Source organism: Phalacrocorax aristotelis, chromosome 5, assembly GCF_949628215.1.
Source record: "Phalacrocorax aristotelis chromosome 5, bGulAri2.1, whole genome shotgun sequence".
Taxonomy (NCBI): domain Eukaryota; kingdom Metazoa; phylum Chordata; class Aves; order Suliformes; family Phalacrocoracidae; genus Phalacrocorax; species Phalacrocorax aristotelis.
In genome coordinates, this window is record NC_134280.1 from 13,145,524 (window position 1) to 13,167,911 (window position 22,388).

Sequence of the window (22,388 nt, forward strand, 5' to 3'; positions counted from 1 at the left end):
TGTTGGCCTTTCGTAACTTGGTGTCAGAGTTCAGTATCTGAGGAGTCTTATCAAAGAGGCAAACTTTTGTGCAATCCCTTCTTGTGAATGCTTGAAAGAAATAAATTTCCCTTCTCTTCCTCAACTTTCCCCATCTTTTTCTAAGGTGAATTAGTGAGCTGTTAATTTTGGTAGCTCTTTTCTGAATTCTGCATGGTTTTTCCTGATCAATTCTCACAGATCTGCTCAATCTCCATTTAATTCAGTCAGCTACTCAACATCCAAACCTTTTGTAATAAAGAGAGTGCTAATTTTTCCTTTTATTTCAATTGTAGTTGATGTCTTTCGTGAGGTGTTATCATATAACTCAATCATCTGCCACTGGAATTTGTAATTTAATCAATAAAGGAGGACACTTTTCTCAAGGAGATCAAACAAGAAAGAGCTCAAGGAAAAAGCACAGTAAAAGGAAGGTGAACAATAAATAAGGGTGATAGGAACTGCGGTTTGCTCTTCATAGCTGCACACCCTGGTGGCCATATGTGCCTGGCAAGTAGCAAGCAAAAGAGATACCACTATAATAAAATTAACAGAACTAATAATTACACCTGTGCACTCATCCTGCAAAATCTAGAGGGAAAATCATGGAGGTTACTTAAATTGCTATGGCAAGTACCTTGTATCAGCTCCACCACACTGAATGGTGTTAGCATCCTTGTATGTGAGCAGTAGCGTTCACTCTAGCAGCTTGATATCAAGAGAGACACCAAGAGATGAAACTCTATGCTCTGCAAGATCCTCCAACCTTTCTGTTCACACGCCTTTGTTGCATTGCTGTTGCTTTAGGTAAGGGCAGAGGAGGGAGTAGCCACAGCATCAGGCCAGTGGAGCACAGGGGTCTCCCTGGTCTCAGTGGCCTGTGTACCTGCTCTGTCCCCTGCCTCTGTGTTTGTTTCCACTGCTTCTGCTGCCCCAAAGGAGGGGGTGGTACTGCACTGGCTTGGCAGGATGAGGTGATGCCTGTTCGTTACTAGTAGTGAGAGCTCTCTTGGTTTCATGCCCTGGCCAGTTTGAGAAGCACAGTGTCCAGAAGATCATCTCTGCCAGTTCTGCTGCAGAAGTGAATTTTGTCCCAAAGATGAAGGTTTATTTTGCTCTCAGCCTCTGGAAGGCAACACACCTTTTTCACACTGCCAAGCAGCTTTAAGCAAGGCCTGGGAGGGAGATTGAATTCCCCACTGGAGAAGTACTTGTGCTGGGTCACAGCTGGGAATCTTTGCTTGGCTCCTTGACTTCAGAGGGAGATTGCCTGGACAGGTCTCAAATATCAGGCCTCTGAAGTGTCACCCATGGTTTTGCTGATAAATTGCTGATAAGTATTATGGTCTCAACTTGGCAAGGTCCACAGAACTCAAGATGAAAGCGTATATCAAAATTATTTATTCAGAAAATGTTAAGGTTTAAAAATATCATAAATCATTTGTTCTTTAAGGGACATCAAAATGCTGATTTGCTTATGTCCCTTCCAAAGCCCTGTTGCTAGCGCTGTAGCCACCTTTTCTGCAAATGAAATGTTGAGCCAACCATCGAAACATGCACCTGGGGGGATTTTTAGAACGTGTTTTTTAATTGAAGCAAGCACATTCGTAAAGAAGGACTTAAGAATAAAACATTTTGGGGAATTTTTAACATGTAGTGTGTGGCATTTGTCTCAAAGATTTTAGTACTCCCTTTGAATCCTCCTCCAGATTGAGTAAACAGGTATTTAGAGAGTTTTTAGATGCTTATTTTCAACCCGGGTTGGTGAACTTTTCCCATGGTAAGCACATAATTTCGTAAAACAATCAACTGATGAACTGTGCAGTGAATAATGTTAAAAAAAACCCACCCCAAACACCCTACAGCAGAAGCTATTGCTTAACTGTGATAGAGACTTACCTCAAAGCTTCTTAAGTGTTAAACATTGTGAAATAAAGAATGCCTGGACAAGTGCTACATTGAAATGGCTTGGTCCTAATTTCTCAGCAATTCTGCCTTCCTGCAGCCCTCTTGGATTCAAGTCCTGCTCCTGTTTTGCACAGCTGTACCAGAAAGTTTTGGACAAGGAATGTGTGAAGTGTGCCAATCAGATGGCTACAAAATCTACAAAAATGCAGCAGGCCAACTTCTGACAAATCACTCCCTCTGTCCTTGGAAAATATCATAGAAGCCTTTTCTTGTATGGGTAGTATTGTAAATATAGGTTAATCTTTCTTTCATAAACCTATGTTTAAGTCTATTCCCCAACCTTTCAGCAGTGCCAAAGGATTACCAAACATGCACCATATGATTGCTTATGATCCCTGGTTCCTTCTGGTGCACACCAAATAATGTCATCAAAGTCAGTGCCGTTCTGCCTGTTGTCTTTGGCCGAATATGAGAGCAGAATTTCTCCCACTGAGTAGCTTAATGTGCTGTATTTGAAGATTGACTTTTTGGAGCAACCAGACTTTGACTGGCCAAAGCAATCAGTGTTTTGCCTAGCCAGGCAGCCTAGTGAACCCAGCTGTAAGAAGCGAAAAGCTTCTGATGAGAACTGAGGTTGAAAGCAGTTCTCGGGGTTGATTTAGCACTAAAGAGGTCAGTGCTTTGTGGAATCGGAGCATCCTCAGAAATAAGCAATGGCACATGCAGACTTGCCCCTCTGTCCCTCCCACAATAATGGCTTCCTCTTTTCACCTAAAAAGGAGAAAATATGTAAATATGCTTTAGTTCTACTTTTCAGTGATATTTTGCACAATATCCCTCCCACAGAGCAGAATAACTGAGGGGCTGAGAATCATGCATGTGTGTAGTACGTCCAAAAATGCTTACATATATGTTCATTCTTTTTTCCATCAATATCCCCTGCTTTTAAGCTGCTAAAACATATTGAAACACTTGGATTGTTTTTTCTGTCCTGCTTTCAGCACCAAATCGCCCGCTTTAGTGATTCCATGCAGATTAGGTATTTGGAAAAAAAAAAAGAACGTTGCAGCCACTTTTAGCTCATCTCTTAAAGGACATTGAGTTTTGCTTCCACTGTTTTTGAATTCAACAGGCTGCAGAAGGACTGAGTGTCATTTAGCTATTAAAGATTTTTGTTTTCCTGATCATTGTGAAGTAGCATCATTAACACAGCAAATTGCCATGCTTCACTGTTCTGTGTCCATGGTACATTAGAGGCCCTTTCCCACTGGTAAAGCTGGGTCTATTCTTCTGCAAAATGAGGGGCCCATTGGCAGGTCTTTGGCAAGTGAGACAGAGGGACTATTTAGTGAGAAGAAGAGTGGTCTAATAAGGGGGAAGAAGTTGAACATGACAAGTGCAGGGAAAGATAGGGGAAGGCTGATTTATAAATCACCGCATAATTGGGCCAAAATATTCATCCAACTTCACAGGACAAGGGAAGAAGGGGGATGCAGTTTTGGGGTAAATGGGTAACATGATTTTTCCAAAGTGCATTTTAGAAAAGTCAAGCACTCTATTGCATTTCTCTTCCCCATACCAAGTGCTGTGCTTTCAGACTAATGGAAACTGGTTTGTATTGCTTAATTTTCTTCTTTGAAATGGCGTATTGGCTTTTCGCGAAGAAATTGGACTTATGCTTGAATATGTCTGTACTTTACAAATAGTTTTTTAGTTTAATAAGATGAAACCAATTAACCAGAAAAGTCATTGCCAATGGATTTTACAAGTACATAAAAATATATTGCTTTTTCTTGAAACATTTCATCACCCTTTTAAATGTTCCTTTTTTGTTCCTTTGCCACCAGTGACAAAGCACTGTGATGAATTTATCCCCTCATGCCTTTTCCTGAAGACATTGGTGTCTGGCCCTGATCGAGTGTGTATATGTGGGGTGTTGTAGGCATGTGCATGTGCATATGCATCTATTTATTTCTGTCTCACTTTGCCCCTGGTGTTGTTCGGTGCATTTAACTTGTGTCCTGAGGAAAAACAGAGCACACAAACTATAAAAAGGTGTTCTTAAAAGGTTACTTAAAGTGGCACAGGACACAAAGGCTAATGAGCAATCTCTCAAAACCAGGTGTTAATGCAACCGCTGAAACATTTGGTGCAGCAGAGTCATTAAGGAAGCCAGTAGCACCTGGTTGTTACCCCACTGCATCCCTAGGAGAGAATATGTCTCCTGGAAACTCCTCGGAGGTCCCTCATTACACCAGCTTTGCCTTGTAAGTTACCGTGGGGACAGGGACGCACTGCCCGCAGCGGTGTGGAGGTCTGTGGAAATGAGCTCTGGTCTCTGCCTGCCTGTCTCTGAACAGTATTGCCCATTTAATCACCTCTAGTGATATTTTACTTCCATTCTGAATAATTAAATTGGAGAGGATTTTAATATGAGGCCCTGCCAGCCTTCTGTACCACTAAATTTCCATTGACTGCCTGCGAGAGGGCTGGGTGACACACAGATCATGGGCGCACACTGAGGTACTACAGGCTTTCTCTTTCCATTACCTCAGTCTTCCCTGTTCCCTCGTAGCCTTGCCTTCTCCTTAAATTGCAAAGGTTATTAACTTCTATGAGCATGTGGGGCGGTAACCCCAGGCAGGCATTGCCTTGGGATGACATGGTTTTCCCTGCCCTGATCAGCTCTGTGTAAACTGAAGCATAAAGAGTCTGCTTTGATCCCTAATAACTTTGCTAGTTTGCTTTAGTTACCAGCTGATACAGAGATCACTAAAGCATGGTATTTTGGGGTAAAATAGGGTGTCTGTCCAAGTACGTGGCACATGACACACAAAATTAGCTGTTGCAAACAGACATCTCTGTTCACACCAGCTTTGTGCATTCCGTCAAGAAAACACATATATCATCTGAAAGAATAACAAACGCTAAATTTCAGTAATAGGGAAGGCTTTAATTCTCTTCTTCCGCAAGCAATGGGAGTGCCCTGCAGGGCAGTGACCTTTTTGCAACCCTGCTTCCATTTAGTGGTAGTTCTCACATTTTAAAAATAAGTCTAGGTATTTTACTAGCAGCCTGACATCATTGTGAATGCTCTGCATATTTACCATATAATTGGTGATCTAGTTGAAGGAAATTATTACAAGGACGGCTCTAAAAGAGACAGATGCCCCTTTCAGTGGGGTGTGAACTTCAACACAAACCAAACAGTTGCTTCAAGTCCTCCTGGATTTGTGAAACTCTCTGTTAGCCACACCAAGTTGTGAATGATGCTGCCCTTTCAAAAAGCCAGGACAGCCCAACGCCTCCTTCCAGTAGCTGTGGTGTGAGTAGCATGTGCTGGTTTACATCCAAGCTCTTCGGCTGCATATTTAATTCTCACTTTTTTTTGGCCTTGGTTGAATTCCTACGCTGTCCCTCAGATTAAAATGACCTTGTTCCTCCAGAGAAACCTCCCCCCATTCAAACACATGGTACCAACACCAAATAACTGCTTTGTGATATCGTTTTGTCCTGCATTTGTTTTAAAGCTTCCCAGGAACCCTTGGCTACTTTGCACAAATTGTTAACTTGAGGGTAATAATTTTGTCTGGGTTTTGTCACAGAAATTCAATTAAGGAGGATTATGAACACAGCTGTAGGCCTGTTTCATTTACAGTTGCAAATGAAACCCAGGCCACACACTGTTCGTTTATATAGGAAAGGAGATGCTGTGTAGTTTTGAGTGGCTGAATTACCTGCATGTTCCTTTGTGTGGCTTCTCTTATGGCAGAAGGGAGGGGAGGGAGACTTGCAAAATGAATAAAGGAGTGATGGAAAGGCGGGAAAGAAATCACCGAGGGAAAAAACTACCCCCACTGCTTTTCCCTAGGAGGCACACTTCCCGTCTACACATAATAAACTCCACAGGGAATTTCTTCCTTCTTAGAAAACATATCCCGAAGGGCAAGGGTGAGTAGTCCTTTATTTATTTATTTATGGTTAACAAAGAGCAATATTCTGTTTTCATGGCCTTGGTTTGGCTCCAAGTCCCAGAGCCACTGGGGGCAAGGCATACGGTTTCACTTTTTTCCAGTTCTTATTTCTGGGCCGTGCAAGCCAATTTTTTATTCCTTTTTTCCCTTTTCAACTTTTTCTGCAAGCAGCTGAATTCCCCAGTTAGGAAAGGATAAAGGAAGGGGAAGGGAGGAGAGGACGTTTACCAGATTGGAGCAAAATGATAGCTGCTGCAGAGGCTGGTTCCTGGTGGAAGCAGTGTGTTTGGAGATAGTGAAAAAAGAAGGGATTTTTTTTATTTTGTGGGATGCCTTTTTTAGTTATGAAGGGCAAAACAAAGGCAAAACTTGTCTTGATGCCCTCTGATGAAATGTCTGTGTTTGTAAAGGAGCAATATATCTCAGCTTTACTTTGCAACAATAAACTTGGGAATTACTTTGAACCACTCTGGAGATATGTGAAAGGCACAGCGCTTGGTCATCTCTTCCTTATACAGGCTTTGTCCCTCAGCTTTGGGCTCTGTCCTCCAACCCTTTGGCTGGGAAATCGCACACTGATTTCCCTTGGGTGCTGCCTGCCTGAAGACATGGAGGATGTGGCCTCCTATTACTAATAAGGCTTAGATCTCATCTACTAAATTCTATTCATAAGGAGTTATCACCATTTTGCAGGTGGGGAAGAGAGAGGTGCCCAAAGTTGGAAATGCAGCCCCAGTTGAGTCAGGAACAGGAACCGTCCCCGTCTGTGCCCTATCCTAAGTATCTCCTGCTAGTGAACGCTGGAGTCTCTGCTAAGGAACCTACACCATCCATCACCTTTGATTAAAGCTCTCCTCAAGTATACTCTATTTAACAACACATTTTCCTTGTTTCTTGCTTTCCTGCTGATCCTTCAATTCCAGGAAGGGTTTTACTGTTCTTACTGTGGTTTGAACTACCCAAAAGGCTTACTGTATTCTTCACCAGATAAGGGGAAATAAGCTCTTTTGTTTCTAGCTTTAGATCCAATACTGTTTCCATACATCTCTCTGTATACAGTCTTGACACTGTTGAAGACTGAAAGAGAAGCAGGCATCTTATTAACTCTCAAAAACTTCAGCAAAATTCACTGGAAGTGATGCAGTGAAGTGTGAACAATATCTAGTTTTGCTCCACATTCAGGGCAATTCATCCTGTGGTGAGGGGCTGTTAAAGTGATTTATATTTCTCAGTTGTTTTGTGGTAGAGTTGTCTTGTGTCAGACCAAACGTGTGAGAACTTGTTCTTGAGGCAAAACCTGGATGAAAAAAAAGGAAGGCCTTATGTAAAGGATGATCTGTGAGTCTCTTGCTTTTTGGACACCTTTTCTGAAGAAGTTAGGACAATTCTATTCAGCAGCTTTCGGTCCAGGTGAACATGACTTTGGAGTCGGTATTATTGTTAGATGGATTTGAGTTTGAATAACCTTGCAAAAGTCAATGGGTTCATGCTGGCACAAAATCAGTGGGGGAGAAAAGGAGGATGATCAGGATTTTGTATAACTATCAGATTATTTTGTTACAACTGATTGGGACGATCTATCATTATCCAGTTTTGTTCTGTAGTAGAGGAAGGCGATGAGCATCTTCAGAGCATGACTTATCAGAGTGGCATTCTCACAGGCAACAAGAGCCGACCTTTGGGAGTGCTGATCTCCTCCTGCTGACGTACCAAGCACCTTGCTGCCTAGCCTAGCCCAGCTTTCAGGTGAATAAAGTAGGGTGAGATGAATCTCTGCCTACATTTCAATCACATGTTTTATATTTGGTAAAGCATATAAAAATAGCCCTTTTTTAGCATCTTTCAATCTGTAGAAAGTAGAGCTAGATCCTTAGCCAGCATAAATGAGCTAAACTTCAGTGCTGAAGAGCTGATTTTGATAGAATAACTTCTGCTTTGCTCCAGTTCAAGCAGTCAAATCTCCATGGAGTTTTTGGGGGTTGTTCCAGTAGTACCCCTGAGCTTAGTACCTAAACCACAACAAAGGGACAGAAAGAGGCTACATGGTATGCAAGGTACACATGATTTCATATGATGCCTTATGTTTTGCGTAAAGTGCTTTTAGATTCATGACATCTGGCAGCATTGCCCTCTCAAAGTGTAGCAGAGAAATAGTGCTTCCAAACCTGCTCTGATGGAGAGCAAAATGTTTTTCACTAGCCTAATTTAAAAATCATATCTGAGTCTTTCCCTCCTGTGGCTGCTAACTGCTTTAGCACAAACAATGCACACAGGCAGTAGCCATTTCAGCATTTTCCATGGAACTTGCTGTACATTTTTAATTCTTTACTTTTTTTTTTTTAACAAGCTTTTTTTCCACAGAAGGAGAAGTGTGTAGTTGAATCATAAAGCTAGATAAAGTATTGTGGGCCTGTGTTGGATTGAGGTCCTTTTCAGCTGAATAATGATTTTATCTGCTTATAGTGGAAGAATTGAAAGAGATGTGGGAAAGTAAGACTGAAACACACTTGGTAGCCTATATTTCAGTAACAAGGAGGAGGCTGACCGTTAATATGGGAATTAATAACCCTCCAAAGCCACCTCTTTCGAGCAGCTGCAGCAGGAACTGGCAGTGCAGAATGCACAGACTAATTCTCTTTTGGAGCAGCTAAAATTAAATGTTTGTTATAGCTTTATGTATGTACACTCTCAGCAGGGGCCGTTTTCCTTCTCTTTAGGCAAACTCAGAGGAGGAAGGACATTTAACCACCTTGATCCACCCAGCCTGTGTGCCATATGTATGTGCCACTGAGCCATGCCTACGTTGTCAGTGCTTAGACTCTCCCTGAAAGGTGGAATCGGGGCTGGTTGCTAGCAGTCCGTGTCGTTAGAAGCACTGGAGCAAAAATGCTAATGTTGATCAGAAGGGGAAGGTTTGAAATTGTAAGCAAACAGAGCAGATCCATCACGCGTTTTCACAGATGATAAAAGGCTGACAGTGGCTGTCTGCTTATCAAATAACTAGATTTATTGAAATAGCCTATGCTCTCATTACATAGTTTGCTTTTTATGTTTCCGTTTTATTTCATCTTACTGAAGGTGTCTGGGCTTTTTTCAAACTTACTATTACTGCCATGGCAAACTGGATAATTTAGATAATTTCTTCTGTTAATGCTTAAAAGAAGCGTGGACTGCAGTGTTCTCGCTGATGTAGTGGGGCCTCAATGCAAAGCCAATCCCTATCGTGAAATCTGAGCTTCCTGGAAAATAAATTATAAAATCAAAGTAATAATTATAAGTTTGTTCCTTGCAAGATGTTAGTGCTAGTGGAAGTGTGGCTACAGATTTCATTTAGCACAAGCCTAGTGCCATCAGCTATGCACAGAAGACGGGGTAGGATCGATCATTTTTAATCACTAGAGAGAAATAAAATGCAGAAACAAAAATGTTGCCAGCATGATATGACATCTCTGTGCTGAAGGGACCATTCCTTTCATGGCTTAGCGAGGTACTGTATTTTGTGTTTTTGTTCCCAGGGGAACAAGCTACTGCTTTCCTCCTTTTCTGAAAAAGTTTGTAAAACAAGAAGTGAAATATTAATAATTGAAAATGCAAGTTGCAGTAATGCCATTTGCATAAGGATGTTTCTTGACCCATGGAGGATATTCACTGTTTGTTGGAGAAAAGATCAGCAGAGGAGCTGTGGGAGCCTGATGGATCTAAAAGGCTACCTGGCAATAAACATGTTTCTCAAATGAATCTTAATGTGGTTCCTAAGACTGGAATTCTCTATTTATAGCCTGCACTTTTTCCTGGAGGACCTGAGATACTATCAAGAGAATGAATTCCCCCCAGCGCTGGGTGTGGTGGCAGTAAGTAGACATTAGCATGCAGAGAGGGTTTTTTAACAAAGGACATGGAGGCAAATCCTTCCTCCTGCAGAATTTGCTTTGTGAAGTTTAACAGTCCCAGTGACCTTCAGTGAGAAAGTCCTTCTCCAAAGACATTTTAATGGTGAACGGCATGGAGTTCTTCCATCTGCTGCAGCAGGGGTTAAGACTGAGTTCACTCTGCTGATATTTTAACCTATAGTTTCAGGAATTGTCGTGGTTTTTTGTCTGGGGTTTTGGGGGTTTTGTTTGTTAAGCCAGATGCTTATGCTGCAGAGCCATCCTTCCATGCTGTTTTGAATGCTAGCAGGACTGAAGCATTACTCATAAAGTGCACACACTGTTACGATTCCTGACTTTAACTCTTAGCATATTTATAGGCCTCATTTCCATTTTTTGTGGTCTCATTAATGGAACAGCAATAATAAATTGAAATGTTAATGTGGGATCATTTCACCAACAGCAGAAGGTATTAACGAACTTGATAAGATAGTTGAAAGGAAAATAACTTTTTAGTAGTGTAATTTTTTTAACCATAGCCCCTGATTGTCTCCTTCCAAACGTGTAATTGGGGCAGTTTTGAAATTATGAACATCATTTCATATGGACATTTTTTCAGTCAGCTTCCTGGATGCCTTGCGTGGGAGATGGACCATCTGCAGAAATTCCAGTGGGGGCAGCTGTTCTGGAAGTTGAAGACTGTGCTGTAGTCATGGTGGTAATGATAGAAACCCAGAAAGCACCTTTTGTCAGTGTGAGTTAATGACCTTCATTAAGGTGGTGTGAAAAAGTGATCCTCCTTGTACGAAGTGGGCAGTTCACATCCTGTTGTGAAGTACTTGGAGATACTGTTCAGATATGGTCTCACATAAGAGTTAAATTCCCCAGCAAACAAGCAAATTGTACTTTATCGTCACAGATTTGTGCAAGAAGCCTGAGAAGTCCCTTGGCTGTACTGTATCTCACTTTTCCCACTGGTAAAGTGGAGGGCTTTGAGTTAATGGAACATGGTAGGATTTTCAGGCTTGGTCAGTTAATACCTGTGGAGAGTCAGTAACTTATGAGGGAGAGGTGGTACACTGTGGGGCAGTTTGCAGCTGGAAGTAAACACTACCAGACACTGTCCTGGACCTTTCCCAATGCTGTATCTTGTTGAAGACGTCTGTGCTGGAGTTAGTTACAGCTGTAAGGACATTTCTATAAGCATGTTTAGAGTCGAAGGCTAAAATTTGTAATAAGTTTGCAGTAAATTTGCATTCTGGTCCCTGGTACAGAGCACCTGCTTGACACTTTTGCTGCTTAGTTTTAGCAAGTTTGTTCCCTATGAGTTTTCATCTCTCTAAGCACATGCATTAATACAGTAGAAGTTTTCAAGTGGATTGGCAACTTTTTGCCACCCTTCTTTCTTTTTGTTAAACAAAGAAAGTAAGTTTAAATAAGTTTAAAAGTACTGGAGTGGGTCAAGAATTGCATGTTTGAACAGGTTGTTTCCTACAAGAGAATAGATATTGGCATTTAAATGTGCCATTCAAGCTAATAATCTCATAATCAGGAGTTGTGATATATAAACTTAGTGTAGTCTTATGAGTACAAGTATGTGCAAATTTTTGAGAAAATAGAAAAAATATTATTTTCAAATGAGGGATGTGATTGGTCTAGTTCTCTATTCTTTTGTAGATATCATTAATTTGAAAATTACTTCTATGTTGTGCCATTGTCTTGCTTCCACGCAGGCGAACTGCATGAGCATGAACCCACTGAGCTAAGCACGGGGTGAGCAAGTACATATGGAAGTGGACAGATAAATGCCAGTGCGGGGGCATTTGAAACAGGGAGGGGGGCGGAAAGAGAGAAGATTATCTGTCTCGCCTTATTGGCAGATAATCAGAAAAGTGACTGGAAGTATTATATTGCATTTTTTTCTTGTTTGGGGCTTGAACCAAAACTCACCAAAATGAGTGGGAAACTTTCCACGATGTGCTTGAGCTTTGGGCTGGGACACCTGATCCTCACTTAGTCTTTCCCTGTCTCACTGCAACAAGTTGCTAAGAGCCTCAGGCAAATAAAGGTATTTTCAACAGTCAGCACTACCAACACTCCTTGGCACTGGCAAGGCAAACTTAATCTGCTGTGGCTGTAATGACTCTTCAACATGTAGAGAGGAAAACAGTTGCTTTGAGTAATATGACATGGATGTGGATATGGATGTGGATGTAACCCAAACACGGGGCATGGGCTTATGTGTTTGATAAGGTGTCATTTTTAGATAAACAAGTGACCTTAAGATGCTTATACCAGTTTGCTGCATTGTCATCTTTTAAACTTCTTACTCTTTAGCTTTAGTTCACTTGTATTTAATTTTCCCCCTGTTTTTTTATGTCTTATAAATTTCAGTGTGTGCAGATTTGGTTTGGGGATGGAGGTGGAGGAGAGCTTCTGGAGTGGAGGGGCAGGGAGGGAGCAGATCTTTTAAAAGCAGCTAAACTTGTAGCCAAAAAAGATACTGCATTTATAATGTTCCCATTCTTCTCAATACTTAACAAGAAAAATGATTGTGTGTGTGTGACGTGAATATTCAGCGCAGAGCTTTGGTAGCTGACCGCTCTCTTTTCACAGCCATCCAACCGCACACACATTCCTAGGGGATTACCTCACTGCCAGAGCTCCTCAAAGTGTGGGATACGCCGAAGCCGACCCAAATGCAAAGCTCCTTTCTGCTCACTGTGGTGCTGATTTTAGGCAATGACTTTTAAAACCATAAACCTAGCCCTTCGTCTACCCTCAGAAAGATTTTTCATGTTACCTAAATGGGAGAGGTGCTGGGAGTGGAAATAGGGTACAGTCTGTAGGTTATGTGTAGAAATTCCCTTCCAAGCTTTCCATTCCTCTTTGGCTCTAAACACTCAATAACTTCCCAGCCAGAGAATGTTTGTCCCTTCCTTCTCTCTCTCTTTTTTGTGTTCTTCTCTTGTTTTGCATATTCTGACAACACTGTTTACTTCAGCCTGCAGCTCCCACTGCTTTGTGTGCTTTCTCCCCGTCTCACAATTGCACAAATAGATCACTGAGAAAAATTTGCATTTGATGGGAATTTTTAGGGGATATTAAGTTTTATGGGTGGAATATACTGTATGTGAGTTGGCTTAATTAAACTGAATTTTCGTTTGTGACATGGAGGTCTTTATCTGTACAAGGCTATTTTTGTCTTTCATATTTTTTTGCTATTATACATGCCAGTGAATTTGAAAACCTGAGGATGGCAGGTCTCAGAAAGTATTGTCTCTCTTGTATCAAAATATCTGCATATGCCAAGCGGAGCAAATAATCAACATCACAGAGCTGAACAGTTAATTTATGCCAGGAATTTCTGAACGCCAGGCAGTCAGAGTCTGAGGCCCATATGTGTTGTAGCACCCTCTAGTCGCTCCATTGGTAACTTGTCTCACTCTAGAAGAGAGATGAAGTCTGGCAAAAGAATTTAGATCGAGTGAAAGTTGATTAAAAGTTTGTCCAGAGTTTCTGTGTCCTGATATACTATCTATATAGGTTGAAAGTGGCTTCCTTCACCATCCCAGTGGTGCGTGCCCTGGAGCCCTGCTGGATTTGGCTTTGGTGGGGTTTCCTCTTGCCACCGCCTGTCCTGCTCTCACAGCAAAGCTTGCGGATGGGCTGCAGTTTGCCATTGAGATTGCTGGGGCCAAAGTGGGCTGTGTCCCCACACTACCTGTTCTTTCTGCCACCTGGGATACAGTCATAAGGCCTGCAAAGCAGCAGATAGCCCACGGGAGATTAATCTTGTTGGCTGCTGCAGCTTTGTTTCAGGGAGATGGGGAACCAGCCTCCCAGTTCCCATTTTCTCCCTAATCTTAAATATCTGAAGTGAATGAAGGGACAGAAGTGCCATCATACTCTCCGTCACAGACCTAAATATACTGTCTTTAATGCATAACACTGACCAGGAACTTGGTCTGTGATATTTCTCCCTCCACAAGCATCAGGAAGGGCTGTGAGCTTCCTGCAGAATCCCAGGTCAGGCCTCCTGGAGCGCAGGTACTTGGGAGGGCTCCAGATGAGTTCTGACTTTTTGACTGTTTCTCTGGAACATGACTGGCAAATTATAGCTTGAGATTGTCACACTCGTTAATACTAATAATGCTGGTGCAGCTCCCCTAAGTGCATGAGGCACTGATGAAAGTGCTAGTTTCAATTTATTTTGCAGGCCAAAGATTTCCACACTTGCACGACTCCCTTTGCTGCCATTTTACATGTGAAGGGCCTGCGTACCCTTGAGGCTGATACTGCATCTGCTCCTCTGCAAAGACAAAGATAAACTGGTTCATGGTGTGTTGTTATTTCGCTTGCTCTTCAGCATAAGAACAAGCAATAAGAATGCATTTAAGATGTTAATGAAATTAATGAAAGCCAGATCTCGGAAACAGCTGAGATTGTTGACTGTCTCAGGCAGATTTGTACTTCATTTTAATTACAGATGAGCCAGAACCAAAACCCTGATTAGAATTGCTCCAGATTTTGGATCCACATCTTTCAGCTTTGCAGTTTGGACCAATTTCCAGTGTTTAATTCTTTTCCTGTTATATTTTTCCTTCTGGTTTTAGTCCAGGTGTTTTAATGCATTTATTTTATCTCTGTGAAAGACTGGCCTCAGTGATGGACATGAGACCTGCTGCCACAAGTCCCACTGGGGCTGCAGAGGTGTAATTTGGTAGCAGGATCCGCTGATACGTGCTGGGGGAGCATGTACTAGACTTTGGGTTGACAAACATTTCTGTGCCATCTACGCAGGCAGGTGACTGCCCCTACTGGCATTCTGGCAGCTCAGTAAAATATGGTCCCTGGGAAGTCCTCATCTGGTTAAATGGCAAATGTCTTTCTCTCTGGCCTGAAACAGCCACAACTCTTGACCAATCCCCCAGCCGCAAATGTGATTGATGGATTGTTACCATGCCTTCGCCTGTAATGCCAGGAGACCCCACTGACAGTGCGGTGTTCTCAGTTTGCACGTATATCCATTCCATCGCAGAATTTATACTTTGATTAAAAAGAAAAACCTCTTGGAGACAGTGTATTAATAATGAACAAATTCCTTTTTATGTCTCCTGGATATAAGGGGACCTTGAGACTCTTCCTGGGGAGAGAGAATGATCTGAACCACCCAGTTAGAAACCTCAGAGGCAGCAAGCACATGGGAAGGGCTCGTCTATTATCTTTGTTCTTTTGTTGTTATACTCAAATCCCAGGAACAGCATTACTTTGGGTCATAGATATTGTGCTGTGCATTTTTAGGGTTGGTTGGGAAAAGCACCTGATTATAATGGCTTTAAAAACAGTGACAAAAGAGGGAGAGGAAAAAATAATTTACATTAAATGCTACAGTGCTTCATTTACACAATATAATAAAAAGCAAATTTTGTGATTCAAGTAATGATTTGCAGGTTATTAAACTAGGCTTTAAAGACTTTATAAATAAGGCTTTTAATAAGTGATGAACATGGATGATAATGCGCTTGAAAATAGAGAGAATCTTTATTCAGTTTGACACATTTGTTCTCCACCCACCCACTTTCCTGCTACTTTATTTGGTCCCTGGATCACTATCACAAAAATGCTCCAGGGAGGCAAAGCTTTAGCTGGGAAACTGCTTGGGAAAGCACCACCTTCCAAGGCTGCAGGGCCTGGAGAACATGACGCTTTGGGGAGAGGCTGTAACACCATGGATTCCTGCTGATCGGAGCAGGGGGCGTGGGGTGGCTAAAGCAGGTGGGACTCTGCTCTGGAGCCAAATTCATCGCCAGATGTTTTCCATCGACATGTGTAAGAGATCTCTCCTACGCTGATCACTGAAAGATTAGGCAGGCAGCTCACTGAGACATGAAAGTTGCTCTCACTGGACAGCCGTTCAGTTAGAAAATTGGCAGCCAGTGATGCTAGCAGGCGTTGGGACTGATGGGCAGAGCTGAGCTGAGTTTCATTAGGGCCTGATTCAGAGTGTATTGACATCAGCGGGAGCCGTCTGACTGGCTTGAAGGATGTGGCCTGGGCAGTGCAGGAGCGAGGAACGTTGACTATCATTTCACTACTTCTTTATCTTTTCGAGGGTTAGTTCTGACTGTCATCAGACTGGGGCTACTGACCTGGAGGGGAGGTGGCAGAGGGAGAGGCAGGGTGCCGCACAGAGCCCTGCTGCTGAGCCAGGTAGCAGCCGGTAGAGCCTTCCTCCTCTCAACCGGTAATAAACTGATGCTGGTCTAAGGGAAACTGTTCCCACAGGTACTACTGCCTTTTGATTAGATAGCTGAGGGTCATAAAAAACTTCCTGCTACAAGAGTGAGCATAGCAGACAGCTCTGCCCAACTGCGGTTTTGGATAACTTAATTGTACCTGCTCAACTTGCCTTCTCATTTCAGTGGAATATTCTGCTCTATTTTGCCTAAATTGTTAGACGGATGAGATCTCCAACCTAGAAGTGGCTGCATTTCAGTGATGGATGACTTGATTGTTGTGTGGATATAGTAATCAAGGCATTTTTAAGCATTTTCATCATGAAAGGCACAATATAAATATGAAATATTATTTTGTGCTATGTAGCTGCTCAAATCTGAAATACACATTATGTCTCGGTAATATAGACAGTGCTTAAGACTGTTAAATTAAACTATTAAAGCCTATAGAGAAAACAGAGATGACAGAGTGCAAATTAAATCTGAATTATCGTTAAATTGCTGTGCCAGTAGTTTTCAAACACATTCATAGTGACCTGGAGGAGAGCAGGGGGAGTGGAATGACATTCACACCTCCTAATTGGAGTCATTATCTGTACTTTGTTATCATGCTGCCCACAACAAGGGCATGGCTGGGACAGTGGTGACAGGGGTAGGGCAGAAGGATGCCTGTGGAGAGCAAGTGATGCATAGGGATGTAGTGAACATCCTGCCATCTTTCTGATTTAAAGCCAGGACATGGTCAGGCAGTCACTTTGTCAGATAGATAGTTTTTAAAGGTGATAAATGACTGCAGGATCTTTTCTGTGCAGGGCGACTGAGGGAGGAAAGGCAGGGCATGGTGCGTGGCTGGGTTGTACTTGTGAGAAATGTCGGTGTCCCAGGGATATGCCGGTCCTTCCTCCCTTCTCTCCCCTGCTAACAGCCCGGGCTCACTGGGGTCCGTGCTGGACCAGGGGTTTGTAACGATTCCAGCTATGGGCCTTCATGGAATACCAGGTGGAAAAGGAGCTTTTTAAAGGTCATCTAAATGATCTTACTGTAAAACATGAGCTCACCTGATAGTATGGTCTCAGGTGCTTTGTCCAGTTCTTTTATATCCAGTTGCAAGTGATAAAATTTTTGGAGCTTCCTTTGGAAGTTTATCCCTGGCCCATTCTCTAATAAACACTCCGCGGTGAATTTTAAAGTTAAGATTTTGCCTTTGTTTTCCTCATTTCGTTACTCATGATGGAATCTCTGTGTACCTCTAAAAAATCCCTTTCCATCCTTAATCTTTACAAGCGCTTGCAGGCGTGTGGGTATCTGTTTATTGTGAGTCAACCTCATGCCAATCCATCAGTTTGCCTCTTGGAGCACTTTATGACAGCAGAAAGTGATTAATTTTCAAAGCAGACACAACCTTTAATCTGCAGAAAAGGAAACAAACTTTCCCCCACTCCTTTGCTGATTGAATCTGGAAATGAATGAATGATACCCGACTCAAATGTGTTTCTAAAATAGTTTTCATTAAATATAATCGGTCAGTGCTGATCATCAAAAGTGTCTTGAAGATTGGCCTGTATATGTATATGGTACTAAAGTCAGGATGAGCTCAGTGATCGATATTCATCCAACACCTTAATCTACTCAACAGTATTAAATGGATTTTCCTAACGTCCCTGCAAAGCGAGGAAATCATGTAACTCTTGAGCAGGAATATTAAAGCAGAGAGGATAAATGTGATGTCCAAGGCAACGCTGAGCAGCTCCTGACTTGTATCTTTGTACCTGTCATTCTGCTGTTTGTCATCATCAACCAATGTAGTTACAGCTGAGGAAAACTCCCAAGGATGGCCAAGAAAAGCCAGGATTTGGCAAAATTGGAGGAAACATCTCAATGTGGCTTCCCCTCTATCTGCTTTTGTAGTCTCAGATCTGTTAACTGCTCATTGCCAGTGGCTGAATTGGGACTAAACCTGAGCATACACACAGCCTTAGTTCTGAGTATAGTTTATTTGTTTTCTGGGTTGTTTATTGGTTGTTGGGCTCCTGTACAAATGATGGGAACACAGATCACTGTCCTCAAGTCCATCCCTTGCTATACTGCTAAAATACATTTCCTGCTTCCAGCATGGGGATGAACTGTGGTCCATGAGGAGCTAAACTCAAATATGCAAGTCATTTTACATACTGCTGCACTATAAAAATCATACTAATTTTATATACATATACAGTTAGTTCAGTAATGGCTAGAGATCTGTGTTCCTCTGTAGACTTACTGTAGGAAATCTTTTCAATTTCCCTGCTGCAAAATGAGAGCTAACTAACAGTGTATTTAATTTAGTTATTTAAGACCAACCCTGCTACGGGACATTTGTCTGTGGCTATGACTTCTGGAGAGATTTGAATGAATGACCAAGAAGAATCTGAATCATCCAGCCATGCAAATTAAACTATTTCAATAATATGAGGGCTACTTTTCCTGATCCATAGTAATTGATAAGGCTCATTATATGTTAATATCACTCGTTTTTTTTCAATCTTACATGTAATTCACTACAGTGTTTCAATGTGAAGGTATAATTAAGATTCAGATGGCAATTTCATTCTATACTGCTCTCTACAGTTGCTTAAATAAAAATTAGCGCTTGGGATGCTCTTTTCTCTAGAGGCAGAAAAAAAATCTTTTTGATACTTCAGATATAAATCCATTCAGCTACTGCTGAGTTTTCTAATTTTGAAAAAATGCAAAGTACTGCCTCTTCCAGGCAAACACTGCTTTTCTTCCCTCAGGTTCAGTGCCCCTGCTGAAAGACTTTCGTTCACCACAGCAGCTGGGGCTCAGTTCCTAAGTTCAGAAAACCTCTTGACTTTCATGTCAGCTGTGACCAGTGACCAGATCCTCCACCTATATGGTAATGTTAATTATCAGTGTGCATGGCACTGGTGGCTACAGCAGCCAGCTACGCCAAGGTCTGCGCGACCAAGTTTCTGGTGTGCACATCTTGGCATGAACCTGCATGAAATTTCATTGACATTTTGCCAGGCTTATTATACACATTAAGGGTTTATGTGGTGCTTAAACTGGGCAAAAAGCCTTGGTGGTGAGGGCAGGAAAGGTGCGTGCGTGTCCATGTGGTTGTGTGTGTCATTGCTTTGCACTGATCCTCCTCTTTACCACCAGGCTTTGGCCGTATCTGGGATTTGATGACTGCCTACCAGTTGACTACACACAGGAGCTTACGCCAGGGATGCAGCTCGCTGTTGACAGAAATGCTTTGGAATGTAGCGTATGAAAAGAGCAAACCAAAATGTTTCTGTAATATCATATGAGGAAAGACAAATGTGGGTGTACATGAAAACATCCAGACAAGCCTGCTTGACACGGGCAGGGAGGCGGGGAGGCGGGAGGTTCTGTGCTTTTGTAAAGCGAGCAAAATAATCACCATCCGGGTAGTGTGAATTTCTAAAATGGATGGCAAAATCTTATCTTTTTTTTATAGCAACCATTTTTTGGAAGCGATCGTCTTGTTGCTATTTCATTTAGGCTGACATCAGGTGTTTTATGAACCCCATTTCAGAGGTTTTCTTTGCTGTCTGCTTGAAGAGAGTGGGGCCTTGTGTCCGGAGAACAAACCTTGTGCCAGTGTGGACTGTGGCTGCCTGGCCGTGGTGTTGCTTGGTAGGCCAGACCAGGTCGTTTCTCTCTGAAGGGAGATGTGCATTTTGCAGCAGTCTCAGTGCAACGCCCCATGGGGTTTCATAGGCTGTAACATACAGAAATTGTCCCACCAAAGCAATGCAGCTGCCCCAGGGATAGAAGAAGAGCAGAAGTGGGGAGGCTGCCCGTGGCAGGGGCTACAGCCACCATGTGGGCAGGGGGACAAAATCCCATCTCCACGCCGCTGCTGCAGTGGACGGGACGATGTGTGAACACCTTTTTCAGTGAGATAAGTGCTGGGGGGTGTGTAAGAGCCAGAGTGATCATCCTGCTCTGCAGTGGGGAGTGCTGTGCAAGATCACTGAGCAGCTTTCTGACTCAGTTTCACCTCCTGTAAATTGGAGGAGAACTTTCCCAAAGATGCTGTAAAAATTGTTACTTTATGGTGATGCTGTGGTGTGAGGGACCTTGTGAGTCCTTCAGAGAGACAGCCTTCTGTCTGACAGCTGCTTTAAAGATGTAAAAAGAAGTGCAAAGACTTGGCTTCAGATTGCACCATGTGGAAAAGCAGGATGTGTCTTTCAAAAAAGGAATTTATCACAGCATTGTAGTTTTGAAGGACTGCAAGTGGTGTGGGTCCTATTCATCCCTGGTGTAACTGCAGCTCCTGCGCCTGACTCACACAATAGCGGGGATTTGGGGTTGCCCGTCCGTGCAGGTAGCTGCGGTGGGAGCGTGCTGTCTCTGTGCCATGTGTTTTACCATAATGTGAGTTTTGGATCTGGGCCTGTTTTTAATAAATTGTACCTTTTCCTCAACTGCTTCCTGTCTAAATAATGTGCACTAACCCCAAAATGAGCAACCGTCACAGCAGCTGTCAGTGGATTTTTGTATGTTCTCAGCAAAGACCCTCTGAGGAATTTCCTTATTAAACAGCCGAGCTATCAAAAGCGCCTTTTCCTGCCAAAAAGGGCAAAAAGCACAGAGAATTGAATGAACATTCAGTGAAATTTTGTTGCAGTTTAACAAGTCTGGGCCTTGGAAGGAGATGTCTCCTGGCTGGTGCCTGCTGCAAAGAAAGTCAATACACTAGAGTCTTGAGCATAAAGCCTTTATAATCTTTGCTCTGATCCTTTCAGGGTATACCACTACTTTTGACATATTGCTGATGGATGCTGTTGCCCGTGGAGCTGAGCTGGGCTGGGGGTTTTTGTAGGGCATCACGTGCAGTGAAGTCTTGGCTACCCATGGACAGACTGATCTGGGAGACTGGGGCGTGTTGTTTCGGCCTTAAGTGCGTTTTAGACTTGATCTTGAGGAGAGAAAGTACTGACCTCAGCTGTAAGAAAACAAGTGAAGTTTATCACCAGGTGTGTCTGTATCTTTTGGTGATTGATTAGAACAGACAAGGACTCTCCAGCCTGGAAAAGAGATGGGCCAAGTGGGCATGTGGTGGAGATCCAGCAGACAGGAGGGGGTGTGGAAGCAGGCAAGGAAGGTGGAAAGAGGAAGGATGTGGCTTCACACATCTGGAAGTCACTGTTTTGCTTGCTGTGTTGTTTTATGGCTAATTCTAAGGGAACAATGGTTAGATAATTGCAGTTGGAGGGAAACTCTGCGAAGATCAGGGCCAGGGGCGATAGTGGAGGAACTGACCTAGAAAAGCATTGGGACAAAGCTTGATAGAAGCAATAGAAAGGCAGAACCTGCATTTTTGCAAAGAAGGTAGCAAAATGATCTGATTTGAAACAGAGGGTGATGTTAAAGAGAAATACTGTGTCTGAGAGGCAGATGAACCGATCGCGTGAATTAAGACTATTCATTTCAATGGTAGCACAGGGATGTGCTGTCTGATTTTATTCCATCTCAACCTGGTTTTGGCCGTTTTTATTCTGAGTCACTGCCGGAGGGCCTCCTTTAATGCTGCCTTCCTGTACGGAATTCAGGAGCAGGGCTCTTTTCTGGATGTAAGTCTTTCCATTATCTTATTTCTTTCCTAAGGGAACAAAATTGATTCCCAATAAAGCAGCTGGTTGATTTTTAAGATTCTAGCACTTGCCTATTTATTTGATCTTTTGGTTTTCCATTTAACGGGTTGCTCGCTCTGTCCCACCTCTAAATGACTTTCATGCAGTCTGTAGGCACAGACTGCAGCACTGCTCCCGGGCTATTGCATGCTGCACCCCTTCTCCAGGGATTCCCACCACATTGTTGGATATGAAAGGTCATGAAAAATGTTGTTTCTCCTTTTCCTTCAGTGGATTTGATTTTTATTAATTTTCTCCCTGTCTGTCAGGACTGGATGAGTGGAAAGGAAGGGGGAATCACCGAAGCTCTGTCGTCACAGAGTCTGAGCGCACTCTGCTTTGCTCTCCCCCCATTCCCTGGAGTAAATTACCACTTTTTTTTTTCATACCCTTGCATTTTCTTTTTGCTTGCTTTTTTCCCTCCCATCATAGCCTTTTATCCTTGTTGCCTTGAATCCTTCTTTTGGTGCTGAGAGATCCTCAGCTTTAAGGCATTTCCTATTTTAGTGAATATGTTTGGCAGTAATAAACATCAGCGCCTCGTCCAGGCCAACAGTGCAATACATACCTTGATATTTCGTATTTATTTCTGATTAATGTTCACACACACAAGCCAGCCAGTTTCCAAGTTAGAACATTTTTTTCTGTGTCTCTGACTACTGCAAACTCTTCCTTTTATGTAGAGGAAAAAATGTGTTTTCCTCCTGCTTT

At 42.6% G+C, this 22,388-nt stretch overlaps 1 protein-coding gene across 5 annotated transcripts in view; it reads left to right on the plus strand.

Annotated features, from left to right (window-relative positions):
* SEMA5B (semaphorin 5B) overlaps window positions 1-22,388 on the plus strand; it is a 274,422-nt gene that overhangs the window by 89,283 nt on the left and 162,751 nt on the right. The window lies entirely within an intron of this gene.